The following is a 14,276-nucleotide window of genomic DNA, read 5'->3' as shown; positions in this document are numbered from 1 at the left end:
ATAAGCTTAACATACCTTAAATAACCTTTACTTGACTTTGAAATAAGTTTTGAAGGGTTTAGTATGGCAAAAACAAGTTTAATCGATCATAGGGACTATTTGCGTCAAACTGCAAAAGTCTGCCAATTCGCATAGCTATGTACACTCTGGAATAAGATCATAAGCTAAGCATACCCTAAATACCCTTAACATAGCATAGAAATAAGTTTTGAGGGGTTTGGTATGCGAAAATGCACTTATTTAATCATAGGGACTAAAAGCGTAAAAAACTGCGAAAGTTTGCATATACGCGCATATCTTGCCTTCTGACCATATCCGGACATCCAAAAATTTTTGTAATCACTAAAATATTGTATTCTAGTGATAGGAATGCAAAAATACCATTCGTCGCTTAATTTGGATCGTTTTCGCGTCCGTTCGAGTTTCGTCGTAATTAACCGCAAGACGCGACCGTACGACCAAACAAACCGACATCCGTGATATTTCCAAGCATATTTCAAGTCCCAAATACTTTAAAATCCTTGTAGAGCCTTGAAAATGGGTTAACGAGGGTTATACGCATCAAAAACCAACAAAACATGCTGTAGGGACTGAAACTGCCAAAAATGAAAGTTTTGGCAAAACAGCTCCCCTCACGCCACGCAAGGGGGACCTGGGGCTCTGGCGTGACACATGACAGGGACTGTTTTTCAGAATTTTCTATTTTAGCAGCAACCCTTGTATTTTCAGCTAGTTTTTCAAACTTGTGGGCTTTTTGTGTGATGCGCAAGCATAGAATCTGATCTTAGGACACTTGTATTGATCTTATACTTGCTTGGAGACCACATAATCCAAATGGCAATGATCCAAGGGTTCAAGAAATCCTATATAAACCCCCTCAATCTGCCCATTTCATTGATCATTCCTCGTTTTCTTTCTCTAACACTCTAAGTGGAGTTGCTACCTTCTTAGGAGGCATCCCAACTGAGTTTTCTAGTTGATCTTTTAGCCTTAGAGCACTTGTATGTGTTCTTTCATGGCTAGTTCTTTTATTTCAGCAATTACAAGCTGAAAGTCAAACAGTTTGACTACCGTTTGAATTTCGGTTTTGACCACGAATTGGTCAAGTCAAAGTTCAATTGAACTTTGCAATGTGAGCGTAATCACGATGGTTATAGTCCATTACGATTATACCTACTGATTACCACGTTGACTAGTCGAAGTGATGAGTCAAAGTTTCGGTCAAAATGCATGATTATGTGCATTTTGCGATGAAACTATTTTCGAGTATCAAAACACTTTGTTTTGATATCAAATTAGTTTTCTAACTTAGTTAAACATGTTTTAACATGTTTAAATCGTCACTTCTAGTTTAGTGCTTATTTAGGGTCGTAAGTCAAGCGGTCTCGACAACCGCTTGGACTTTCGAACCCGACCCGTTTGGTCGATCATTAGGATCCGACCAAGGATATTTTGTGACCATAGATGTACAGGGAATAACCTTCCGAGGTTATACCTTATGGTCACCTTGCTTAGTTAGTTGTATGATAGGTAGTTTATATGCCTTATGAAAATGACCAAAATGCCCTTTTTGTTCATAATTTCAATTTAAGCATATGCAACCAAAGATTTGACACTTAAACTGATTATGCAACATAATTAAACATGTTTAGGCATATAATACTTGCCATGGGACAAGTTAGGCCATCCGAACGCGCATTTGCGCAAATGACGCGTTAAAGTAGCGTAAACTACCTTAACGGGTCATAACGGGTCTTAAGAACTTAGGATAGGTTTCAAATCATAATGTAGGCTTTGTTAAACCATATTATATGAATTCCAATACTCATTTGCTTTACAAGACCTCATTTTACCCGATCTTCCGATTTAGGTCCCGTTTATTAACATAGCGATCCGATACTAGGTGCCACTTGTTTCCTTGGTTTCCCGAGCTTTGTTAGTTCACTTAATCGAGGATACCTTGAAATCTCAAGTGAGTACATAGTTCCCCTATTTTACTCTCAATTGTTTTGCAGTGATTCATATGTGCCAAACAATTTTGAGTTTTCAAAACAAATACCATGGTTTATATTAAACACAACGATTTCAATAATGTGAACGAACTTGTAGGGGCGTTGGTCGAAAGACAATCGAATGATATTCATTAACTATGACCAAGCCGACCAGTAGTATGTTATGGTACCATAGGATCTGGCAAATCCTGTTATCGAACTATCACCATGGTTATGGGGGTTATGTTGGTAACGAAAGAACCTGATGAATGTTAACAAACCCTTTGGTGGTTTGTTAATACGATTGAACGATGGACTAGTCACACAGGTTTGAACGTGTTCAACAAGACGACCAAAAGTTAGTTTTCACAATTAAAATACGAACGATTTGAACAATTTGAATGATTGAACGATGGTTTATAACATGAACGAGTTGAACAAATTGAACGATTGGTTCTTATAACACAAACGATTGAGAACAAGTACAATGGAACGATTGGTTTCTGGTATGTGAATAGATAACGGGACGGGTGTAATGTGATAAAAGCATGGTAGATACGCCGCTGGTACTTCTTATACATAAGTGCTTTTATCATATTAGATTCTGTGGCGTTATTTAGTTCACTTGGACGAATGATTTCAAACGATGACACACAACGATGTTTACTAAATAATATAAACCATACAAATTTCTACAAGGACGATTTACTATTGGTTTACAAAAACAAGGGTTTTAGTCAAGATTCATGGCAACGAGGTTTTATAAACTATAATCAACTTGTTTTAAGTTGGTTAATCATATTGCAATACAAAACACCTTTCAAAACAAAGTTTTCAATTATCGACTCTAGCAGTCGTACGAGGTGTTGCAATACTTATAAAAGCCATGAATTTGACACACTCACAAAACCTATGTGCTCGCTGGCATTTTTATGCTGACTTTATTTTCACATATGTTTCAGGTGATGTTGTTTGATGACTAGGACGAATGCTAACATAGGAATGGACAAGGCCTTAGTGACATAAAACAAGAAAGACAATATGTTGAGCATGTTTGTTTTACTTTAAGACAATGTTAAACACTTAATGATTTAATAAAACATAACTACAATCCATGTTTTGTGAAACAATGATTCTGTTACTCCACTCCCTGACGTTTCCGCCATGGTTTTTGTGACAACCGGTAATTAACGGCTTCTAATTACGCGATTAACAAACGTGTAAGGCGATAATAAGTAGTGTTTAAGGCACAAATCAACTTAATTAGGCTATTGGAATGCCTAGGGACGCCTATCCGACTTTACGTTACGCGAATGATAATCTGCGGAGAAAACTGCGTAGCGATAAACGATAACGAATTGGATACCGTACAAAACGCTGACAGGACAGACAAATACGTACTTTCTACGAATATTTTATAGTTATGAATTTAGTTTTGTGAATTGATTTTGCTTCCGTTTGTCACAAAACGCATAACGATCGAAAAACGCGACTATGACCGTGATTGACGAACGAAAGCGCAAACGAGTCTAATAACAATAAACGACATAATTTTTTTTAGTGTTTGACTCCAAAACTTTATTATATGACATATTACGATGTTCGGGATTCGAAAACGGGTCTTGTAGAAATTACGGGCCACTTAAAACACGCGAGATTGGGCTTGTGGGCCTCGGGCCCAAGCCCAAAGCCCACTAATCTTAACCTAACTATAAATTAGAAGTCAAAACCCTATCTCTCCATTTTGTAGCCGACACCCCATCTAAATTCCCTTCCAAACTCCTCTGCCTTCATCTCTTTGAAGAAAACCTTATCCATCTTATCATTTCTTTTGTCTGCAACTAGGAAGATCCCTCAACATACACAAAACCCATCTTAATTATATCTACAAATTCATAACCACACCCACAACAAGAACCTGCAACCTCTGTTCTTTCACTGGCGGTTAATCAGAAGCCGAGACCCCCCCCCCCTCCGATCTTCGTTCTTCCGGTCACACACACAAACACCTCACTCTCGCTCATCTCTCTCTCTCTCTCTCTCGGTTACGCGGACGACCGACCACCACGATTTTGGTGGCGGCGCATGACAAACGACAGCAGCAGCGAAGGTGCCGTCTCCGACGACGCCAAGAACGACGTCGGTGGGGGAGTTGTTCCTCACAATAGACTGGGTCCGAGGTTTTCTCCGGTAAGTTTGTAAATCATCATTTTTTCATTCAGAATCTATGTTTCTCCAGCAAGTATTCGGTGTTTCAGGCATTACGAAGATGATGATGGCAGCGGCGGTCAGTTGGGGTGATGGTTATTCTAGAGTCGGGTTATAATAATTCCAGCTTCGGTTCAGGTTTTACCATGGCCCCGAGTGTCATTATGACTAAGAGTTACTTCTATCTCAGATCTGATATTCGGGTTCAGGATTTAGCGGGTCAACAGTGGACAAATAGTCAACATCAGTACGGTTCAGGTTCACAAGTTTAGGATTCGGGTTTGTTGCACGGTCAGTTCGACTCAACAGTTAACCATGGTCAGAATCGGGGTTTCGGGTCAAACCCGGTTGACTCGGTCAACACCAGAGTCAACTTGGGTCAACATACGGTCAATCGGGGTCGAAACCAGACCCGGTAAAGTTTACCGACACGAAATTAGTATAGATCGTTATAGTTTCTAGTTTTTTTATACTACGCGAATCGAGCTCGACCGGTCAAAAGTTTATACATTAGTGATTTATCTACGATTCTTGCAAAATTTGCGAAAAGTTATATATATCTTGTTTGTTGATTTTTTTTGGTTGAGTGTTGAAAAGAAAATACGACGACTTTTTATTGTCGGGTTATTAAAAAAAAAACAGAGGAAACTCTGTCCGATTTTTGTAAAAATCCGAACCCAAAACATAATTATATTGTTAAACGGCACTTGTTGAAATCCGAGTCTTTCTAATAGACTAAATAAAAAAATACAATTTTATTTTTACGACGTTACAAGTTAACGAAAAAACGATATTTTATTTGAGATAAATATAATTATTATATCTATTTCAAAACGGCGATAATTCAAATTATTTGGAAAAATTTCATAAAATACGTACGAAGTTTCTATTTATTTCAAACGTTTAATATTCGGAAGTCGTATATTATTAATATAATTATTTACATTTCTTTCAGACGTTTAGAATCTGAATTCTTGTAAAGTGAATATAATTATTTATATTCGTTTTAAACGTCACGTTTTCGAATATATGTATATGTATATATATTTATTTATTTCCAACCTACGAAAAATACAACGGTATGTTACCGTTTCATATACGACATTTCGAATACGTACCATTATTCATCTACACCTTCCTTTGTAGAGTCGTTTTGTTAGCGACTCGGTAGAGCTCGGACACGTAGTTTATCTACGTTGTCTTAAGTAGAAACTTATAAGTATTCCTTCGTAGGAATGTCGTAGTTGCACGCTAGCTAATACACGTTCATGGAACAACACTATGGAAATCACGCTAGGCTAGCTTTGCACAAGAATGTCAAGGTGAGTTCATAACCCCCACTTTTTACTGTTTTACATTTTTATAAATGTTTTCGGGGGTGGAAAGACATGCAAGTTTTGCAAAAATAAACAACTTTTCGATGAACGATAACTCATATTTATAAACCGTGTTGCGAATGAATTTCAAGGGACTTAAATGGTTTACGAATGGGTTCGATCAAACATACCGGTTTTACAAATTTGATTTGCATATTACGAAACGTGCATGATTTTCTAATGGGTACGGGCGACACAGTCGAGGTGATTCGACACAGTCGAGGTGATTCGACACAGTCGAGGGGATTCGACACAGTCGAGGTTATTCGACACAGTCGAGGTGATTTGACACAGTCGAGGTTATTCGACACAGTGGAAGTGATTCACACAGTCGAGGTGATTCGACACAGTCGAGGTGATTCGACACTAAAAACCGTCTACACAGGTTGAGTACTTCCTATGTCGCCGCATACGTTAATGTCCTCGCGAAACATTAACGATCAACCTGTTCATAGACGCTTTGCATACCCATTTACAACATTAAAACTTTCCTATATTCATAAGATTCATTTGATGGAAACTCACAAATACATGGATTTACAAACTTTGGTAACGCTTTTCAAATTATACCCAAGTAAGAGGACGCGCTGATCCTGCTTACAAAGGTTCGTTTGGGCTCGGCCCTTTCTCTCTCGTGCAATGCACAAAGACTCTCGTGGGCTAGACTCACAGTTTTTCATATATTATGCCGAGAAAATGATTTTTCTATATTTTCTCAAAAACTTTAAAACCGGTTATCTAAAAGATTTATATTAAATCTTTTCAAAACAAACTATGAACTCGCTCAACTTTATGTTGATTTTTCGCATGTTTCTTTCTCAGGTTGCATTTTCAAAACTATGGAACGGTTGGAATAGGAGAACCAATGGGAATTCGAGTACTTAGAGGCGTTCATTTTCGAGAAGTCTTAGCTTATTTGCTTCCGCTGTGCAATGAAGATACCGGTCCAGTCACGCCAGCTCTGATATTTCGGGGTGTGACAGATTGGTATCAGAGCTATAGGTTTCAGCGAATTAGGTTTCTATAGAGATACCTAGGCTTTAACCTCACTATCCACTGGGGACTTAGATATCAAGAATTGAACATAAACAGAACGCCTAAGACTCGAATATGGGTTCCAACCGTTGCCAAAAACAATGAGTTCACAATTTTGGTTTTAAACATACACACGTGTTGTGTTGATACACGGTTCATGAAACAAATTTATACATTGAGCAAAACTTTGAGAGTTTTGAATAACATGCATTTAGGACCCTTGGAAACTTATGTCGAAACTCATTAAAGGTCCTCACTTAGAAACCGTGACTAACAACTCGAGCAAACGCCATTATATTATGTCGTCTATGCTATTTCACTTACCCGAGCAGGTAACCTACGTGGAACAAAACGCTAGTGCACGATGATACCTGAAACTCAAACTATACGTCAACGGATGTCGGAGCACATCACATTCTACGCGGAACGAAACGCTAGTGCGCGAATATACGTGAAACTTAAACTATACGTCAGCGGACGCCAGAGTATATCCCACACGACTCTCGATGCAAGGCCTTTGAAAATATAATTGGGCATGGCAACAACGATGCTAATCTCGTCAGCGGAAGAACAACAACCGAAGTGCAATACTTTGCCACGTGATCCTGTAAATGACACGAATCATGCTGAGGTATGTTAAAACAAGATTTCACAACAGTCGATGCTTAGCCTAATGAGACTCACAATTATTGGCGCTGCAAAGGAAGTCACATGTCTTCGCATTCTCCCTACTTCATTAATAGCGACTATGCTATGTTCGACATTCCATGGAAATGTCATCTAACAACCGGTCATCACACGATATTTCAGGTAAAGTCGTTAAATCCCTTTTGTTGAAATTTCGACTTTTTGCATATAGTGAGTAGACTTTCATACTTCTACTCCCCCTAATGATCATTGCATCACAAAAATTTTCTTTTGTAATAGTGAATGCTCATTTGTTTCATTCTTGATGAATTCATATTTATACATGCGTCGTTTGTTACGCATGTGACTTCACTCGAAATTGTTGCTTTATCAACGTTCAATATTGTTTCTCTACGTTGATTATTGCATTGTGATTTGGACGATTGCATTGTTGTAAAGCGTTGACTCCTTGATATCGAGTCAATGAAACTTGTTGGATCTCTTTTCCTTTTCAAGCTACATACATGGTTTTTCGTTGTAACCATGTTGAAATTTCGTATCGATACGTGCATTCATTGTTGAAATGTGACTAAACCAAGTTCAATTGTTTGAACTTGCTCATGATATATATTCAATTCAAGGTCTAATATGATGAATTGAAGTCATCATATTCTACATAATCCCAACAAGCACTTCATTTGCTTTGAACCATAACATGCTTGTTTGGTCTTCGACTTCATTGAGTCGTTTCTTTGATCACGATCACCTTGTGGTGGCGTCTCACATATTTGAAGCTTGCGCTAATCTCGTTTGCACACATCATGTACGGATTTAATTGCTTATTTATTTGATTATTGATATTAAATCCGTTTGTTCGATTTATTGTATTAAATCAGTCTTAATGCAATTGTGTGTTAAGATGATGGTACACAAGTTCGTGTTAAATATTTCAGTGTACCTCTTAACGATTCTTTCAGCATCGATCGAACATTTTGTGATATTTATTGCTCTTCCATTTTCGATCGAAAAACATTATTTATTTGTTTCATTTTCAATTGAAAATCCTATGGGATTTGTTTGGAACACCCACATTTATTTCGTTGAGCCTTCATTTGATTTAAAACACGGTGATACTTGTTCGATCACCGTTATTATTGAGTTGTTTTATTCACTTTGACACCTTGTGGTGTCAGTATAAACTTGTAGCTTGGGCTAATCATGATCGAGCGTTTCATGCAATACACGGTGATACTTGTTCGATCACCGCTATTATTGAGTTGTTTTATTCACTTTGACACCTTGTGGTGTCAGTATAAACTTGTAGCTTGGGCTAATCATGATCGAGCGTTTCATGCAATACACGGTGATACTTGTTCGATCACCGCTATCATCGAGTTATTTCATCCACTACGACACCTTGTGGCGTCGGTATAAACTTGTAGCTTGTGCTAATCACGATCAGCCGTCTCATGCGAAGCTATATATTCTTTTCGTTTGACATATCATTTAAGTAGTCTTAATTCAACTATGTATTAAGACGATGATACACCTGTTTCTGTTGTATTTTCATTTCGGTGTATCCTTGCAACACGTTGATTTTATTCATTCAATGGTTCGATAGCTGATAAATCATTTTCATGATTCTATTTATTTGAGTTTATTGAATCCGAGTTTCATTTATACAACCAACGCAAGTTTCCGTTGGTAGTGAACTCTATTGTTTCAAAATTGATTTGCATATTGTGAACGTTCATTTGGATTTCTCTTGGTCGAAATTCCTCTTTTATTGACCCCGTAAACATAGTCATATTGGTGATAGTATCACAACACTTCGTTCACTTGACGGCGATTTCTGGAACAAACTCAGTTGAACCATTGGGTTCTTATTGATGCAAAATGTCTTTACACTCAAGTAATCCGAATAAGTCCTGATTCGATTGTGCGGTCTTTCACTTGTTATTATTTGGACTTACCTGCGAAACAACACAACATTGAGGAGATAACATAGACTAAATTTCGAGGACGAAATTTCTGCAACAGGGGGAGAATGTGACAACCGGTAATTAACGGCTTCTAATTACGCGATTAACAAACGTGTAAGGCGATAATAAGTAGTGTTTAAGGCACAAATCAACTTAATTAGGCTATTGGAATGCCTAGGGACGCCTATCCGACTTTACGTTACGCGAATGATAATCTGCGGAGAAAACTGCGTAGCGATAAACGATAACGAATTGGATACCGTACAAAACGCTGACAGGACAGACAAATACGTACTTTCTACGAATATTTTATAGTTATGAATTTAGTTTTGTGAATTGATTTTGCTTCCGTTTGTCACAAAACGCATAACGATCGAAAAACGCGACTATGACCGTGATTGACGAACGAAAGCGCAAACGAGTCTAATAACAATAAACGACATAATTTTTTTTAGTGTTTGACTCCAAAACTTTATTATATGACATATTACGATGTTCGGGATTCGAAAACGGGTCTTGTAGAAATTACGGGCCACTTAAAACACGCGAGATTGGGCTTGTGGGCCTCGGGCCCAAGCCCAAAGCCCACTAATCTTAACCTAACTATAAATTAGAAGTCAAAACCCTATCTCTCCATTTTGTAGCCGACACCCCATCTAAATTCCCTTCCAAACTCCTCTGCCTTCATCTCTTTGAAGAAAACCTTATCCATCTTATCATTTCTTTTGTCTGCAACTAGGAAGATCCCTCAACATACACAAAACCCATCTTAATTATATCTACAAATTCATAACCACACCCACAACAAGAACCTGCAACCTCTGTTCTTTCACTGGCGGTTAATCAGAAGCCGAGACCCCCCCCCCCCTCCGATCTTCGTTCTTCCGGTCACACACACAAACACCTCACTCTCGCTCATCTCTCTCTCTCTCTCTCTCGGTTACGCGGACGACCGACCACCACGATTTTGGTGGCGGCGCATGACAAACGACAGCAGCAGCGAAGGTGCCGTCTCCGACGACGCCAAGAACAACGTCGGTGGGGGAGTTGTTCCTCACAATAGACTGGGTCCGAGGTTTTCTCCGGTAAGTTTGTAAATCATCATTTTTTCATTCAGAATCTATGTTTCTCCAGCAAGTATTCGGTGTTTCAGGCATTACGAAGATGATGATGGCAGCGGCGGTCAGTTGGGGTGATGGTTATTCTAGAGTCGGGTTATAATAATTCCAGCTTCGGTTCAGGTTTTACCATGGCCCCGAGTGTCATTATGACTAAGAGTTACTTCTATCTCAGATCTGATATTCGGGTTCAGGATTTAGCGGGTCAACAGTGGACAAATAGTCAACATCAGTACGGTTCAGGTTCACAAGTTTAGGATTCGGGTTTGTTGCACGGTCAGTTCGACTCAACAGTTAACCATGGTCAGAATCGGGGTTTCGGGTCAAACCCGGTTGACTCGGTCAACACCAGAGTCAACTTGGGTCAACATACGGTCAATCGGGGTCGAAACCAGACCCGGTAAAGTTTACCGACACGAAATTAGTATAGATCGTTATAGTTTCTAGTTTTTTTTATACTACGCGAATCGAGCTCGACCGGTCAAAAGTTTATACATTAGTGATTTATCTACGATTCTTGCAAAATTTGCGAAAAGTTATATATATCTTGTTTGTTGATTTTTTTTGGTTGAGTGTTGAAAAGAAAATACGACGACTTTTTATTGTCGGGTTATTAAAAAAAAAAACAGAGGAAACTCTGTCCGATTTTTGTAAAAATCCGAAACCAAAACATAATTATATTGTTAAACGGCACTTGTTGAAATCCGAGTCTTTCTAATAGACTAAATAAAAAAATACAATTTTATTTTTACGACGTTACAAGTTAACGAAAAACCGATATTTTATTTGAGATAAATATAATTATTATATCTATTTCAAAACGGCGATAATTCAAATTATTTGGAAAAATTTCATAAAATACGTACGAAGTTTCTATTTATTTCAAACGTTTAATATTCGGAAGTCGTATATTATTAATATAATTATTTACATTTCTTTTAGACGTTTAGAATCTGAATTCTTGTAAAGTGAATATAATTATTTATATTCGTTTTAAACGTCACGTTTTCGAATATATGTATATGTATATATATTTATTTATTTCCAACCTACGAAAAATACAACGGTATGTTACCGTTTCATATACGACATTTCGAATACGTACCATTATTCATCTACACCTTCCTTTGTAGAGTCGTTTTGTTAGCGACTCGGTAGAGCTCGGACACGTAGTTTATCTACGTTGTCTTAAGTAGAAACTTATAAGTATTCCTTCGTAGGAATGTCGTAGTTGCACGCTAGCTAATACACGTTCATGGAACAACACTATGGAAATCACGCTAGGCTAGCTTTGCACAAGAATGTCAAGGTGAGTTCATAACCCCCACTTTTTACTGTTTTACATTTTTATAAATGTTTTCGGGGGTGGAAAGACATGCAAGTTTTGCAAAAATAAACAACTTTTCGATGAACGATAACTCATATTTATAAACCGTGTTGCGAATGAATTTCAAGGGACTTAAATGGTTTACGAATGGGTTCGATCAAACATACCGGTTTTACAAATTTGATTTGCATATTACGAAACGTGCATGATTTTCTAATGGGTACGGGCGACACAGTCGAGGTGATTCGACACAGTCGAGGTGATTCGACACAGTCGAGGGGATTCGACACAGTCGAGGTTATTCGACACAGTCGAGGTGATTTGACACAGTCGAGGTTATTCGACACAGTGGAAGTGATTCACACAGTCGAGGTGATTCGACACAGTCGAGGTGATTCGACACTAAAAACCGTCTACACAGGTTGAGTACTTCCTATGTCGCCGCATACGTTAATGTCCTCGCGAAACATTAACGATCAACCTGTTCATAGACGCTTTGCATACCCATTTACAACATTAAAACTTTCCTATATTCATAAGATTCATTTGATGGAAACTCACAAATACATGGATTTACAAACTTTGGTAACGCTTTTCAAATTATACCCAAGTAAGAGGACGCGCTGATCCTGCTTACAAAGGTTCGTTTGGGCTCGGCCCTTTCTCTCTCGTGCAATGCACAAAGACTCTCGTGGGCTAGACTCACAGTTTTTCATATATTATGCCGAGAAAATGATTTTTCTATATTTTCTCAAAAACTTTAAAACCGGTTATCTAAAAGATTTATATTAAATCTTTTCAAAACAAACTATGAACTCGCTCAACTTTATGTTGATTTTTCGCATGTTTCTTTCTCAGGTTGCATTTTCAAAACTATGGAACGGTTGGAATAGGAGAACCAATGGGAATTCGAGTACTTAGAGGCGTTCATTTTCGAGAAGTCTTAGCTTATTTGCTTCCGCTGTGCAATGAAGATACCGGTCCAGTCACGCCAGCTCTGATATTTCGGGGTGTGACAGTTTTGTTGTTTTAACGCAGTCGGGGTGTGACATCGGTGATGGTGCATGTTTGTTTGGGTTTTCTCCTACGGCTAAAACTCATGTCTATGCACTTGTCTCCCGACGAAACATACCAGATGGCGTCTCCGACGGCCCAGGAGGGTATCGGCGATGATGCTCCTATCTCCTGTTTTCTGTTTTCGCCATTTTTCACTCCCAGTTGACCCGATTTCCTTCCCGGTGCTCTGTATAGCTCCCGATAGCTCCTTAAACTCCGTTAGACCTGCAAAACACAACTCCAATCAAAAGTAGGCTATTTCAAACTAAAAGTCATGTAAAAACTTCAACTTAAACATAAACAAACTGTCGTAACCCCCGACCCCTGCCCCGGGAGCGGGCAGCCACGAGTACGCAGAGCTGGTGGTATCGGTGTTTGTTAATTTGGCAGCAGAAATTTCATCAGGACCGTAGTTAAGAAATAGTTTAACAGAGTAAAACACTAAACATTTATAAATAGTAAATACGTGGGAAAAACCCTAATTTAGTGAAATAAAACTTCTTCTTGATTTAGGTAACTTTGATAGCCACTTTTCCAAGCCTTCAGTGCTCTCTAGATGGCTTCTATTTGGCTTTCACATTTTGTTACCTAAAACACGTTTTAAAAAGTTTTATCAGCAAGAAATACTAGCAATGAATCCCAGTTTAATCAAAACAAGTTTTATCACTTTACAGTATTGAGGGCATCCGCAATTACATTTGTTTACATCTACTTAATTACCACCGATGGTACTGTCAATCCTGACTTATGGTCATGCTACTACTCACAGTGTAGTAATAAGTAATGTATACAAAACCCCATCATACCGACAGTAATTGTAGAATCACAAATACTTAATCAATGTTAAATATAATCTAAAACAATTGAGGTTTGGTAAAACAGTTTACAAAAAGGAGAATAACTCACATTGCTGTTTTAGATAATACTACTACTGCTGACTTCCTGGTTATAATCTACTAAATTAAATAATGCACACGTGTTAGTAAGATAACCCAATTTACATTAGCTATACCTCCGAGACAGAACTCCAACGACCGAGTCAGGCAGAGCCTTAACATGCATTACGGAGCTCTAGATCAAATCGGGCAGAGTAACTAATATGTAACCGGGGGTCATAATACTTACAAGGAGGCAGAGCTTCGCTTTTTAGTGGTTATAATACCCGAGTATTACTTTGTTGTTATAGGGACAGAGGAAAAGAAAAGAATTGAACGATTGTAAACTGAGGCCGAAGCCTCCTTATATAGGGCTGGAGATAGGTGGCTCGCGGCCCGCGAGCGCCCCCTTGTTCCTCTTTCGCGGCCCGCGAGGGCTATAGGGTAGGCCCTAGCCTTGTCGGGTCAGACCCTAGCTTCAACACGTGTTGGACACGTGGCGCAACCAGGTGCTCGCCTGGTACCAAGCTGTCACGGCCCGTGACAGTCTTAACCTACTAGGTCGTGCCCCGCGAGGAACCACCAGAATTTTTTTATTTGATTTTTGTAATTATAAAGGTATTTCGGGCCCGTTTTTCATATACGGGGTGTATTTTAGGACGTATTTGACATGTTTAATGG

General features: G+C 38.6%; 2 long non-coding RNA genes across 2 annotated transcripts; both read left to right on the top strand.

Annotated features, from left to right (window-relative positions):
* Nucleotides 1–3,735: 3,735 nt before the first annotated feature.
* LOC118489050 lies at nt 3,736–6,453 on the top strand. The gene is made up of 3 exons (XR_004885989.1): nt 3,736–4,614; nt 5,433–5,521; nt 6,398–6,453. It is a non-coding gene; the product is annotated as an uncharacterized LOC118489050 (long non-coding RNA).
* A 3,404-nt stretch (nt 6,454–9,857) lies between these two features.
* On the top strand, nt 9,858–12,578 carry LOC110922269. Its single transcript, XR_004885988.1, has 3 exons — nt 9,858–10,737; nt 11,558–11,646; nt 12,523–12,578. It is a non-coding gene; the product is annotated as an uncharacterized LOC110922269 (long non-coding RNA).
* The last annotated feature ends 1,698 nt before the right edge of the window (nt 12,579–14,276 follow it).

This window comes from Helianthus annuus, chromosome 17 (genome assembly GCF_002127325.2).
Source record: "Helianthus annuus cultivar XRQ/B chromosome 17, HanXRQr2.0-SUNRISE, whole genome shotgun sequence".
Classification (NCBI taxonomy): Eukaryota; Viridiplantae; Streptophyta; class Magnoliopsida; order Asterales; family Asteraceae; genus Helianthus; species Helianthus annuus.
The sequence above is the reverse complement of the archived record's forward strand: the minus strand, read 5'-3'. Positions and strand labels throughout refer to the sequence as shown.